The sequence below is a fragment of the Rhagoletis pomonella genome, unplaced genomic scaffold (assembly GCF_013731165.1).
Source record: "Rhagoletis pomonella isolate Grant_MI unplaced genomic scaffold, Rhpom_1.0 Rhpom_scaffold_00003, whole genome shotgun sequence".
Classification (NCBI taxonomy): Eukaryota; Metazoa; Arthropoda; class Insecta; order Diptera; family Tephritidae; genus Rhagoletis; species Rhagoletis pomonella.
The window spans coordinates 56347416-56348394 of NW_023458557.1; positions in this window are offsets into that span (position 1 = coordinate 56347416).

Genomic DNA, 979 nt, shown 5'->3' on the forward strand with positions numbered 1-979 from the left:
CACTTAATTTATTGCGAAAGGCACAAAGTTGGCAACAGTTATATCGACGTCAAATTTCATATATAAGCATGGACAGAGAGTGAGCGCCTGCTTAAAGAGCGTAAGCATCACATGCAAATACATGCGACAGCGTAACAAAAGGTGTGTACTCGTATTGAGAGGACAAAATTTTCCAGCAGAAAAAGTTCTGAGAATTTAGCAGCATTCGTTCTCAAAGAGAGGAAATATCAACAAAAGTACGAGAACGCAAAATTTGCAAAAACTTCCAACCTTCGAAACAGCTGATCACTTATACAGTTGCCACTGGTGATTAATTTGGCAATTTATTTTCTGCTTGGTGCATTTTCCTCCGATTTGGCATTTTATACAATGGAATAGTTTTGGATAAGAAAAGCCTTTTTAAAATACGAATTAATTATATCGGAATGAATAAGTTATTTTTGTCATAATTATTTGTGATATCACATGGTGACGCATTAAAAACAATAGTATCTCCTCCAAACACCCATCATTGATCCAAGAAAATGTAATAGAGTAGGTTTAAAATTATAAAATTTTCATTTCATCAACCAACCTATCAAAACCGAAAACTTCAGCATAAAAACATTTCAGCATGCTTCTTTTAAATCTATTTTGGTATATTTAAAGGAAAATTATAGTACAAACGAAAAATGGCATACGGCAACCATAGTCAGCACACACTAAAGTAAACAAACTGGAGATTAATAGCAAATTAACGAAAAATAAACTCAATGAACGTTGTACTTATTAAATTTACGCACTTTTTAGTTGTATACTAGCATTAATAATAAAAATTGCAATAAATAACTCAAAAAGGCCATATTTTCTTTTGTTTATTTACAAACATGTGTTTCTGATCAGCAGATTTTCTTACTTGCAAGTTTAAGCTGGGAAAAATTTTTGCAGCAGAAATTTGCAGCTCTCTTTCACATTTTGCTCTCTCCATTTCCCCTACTTT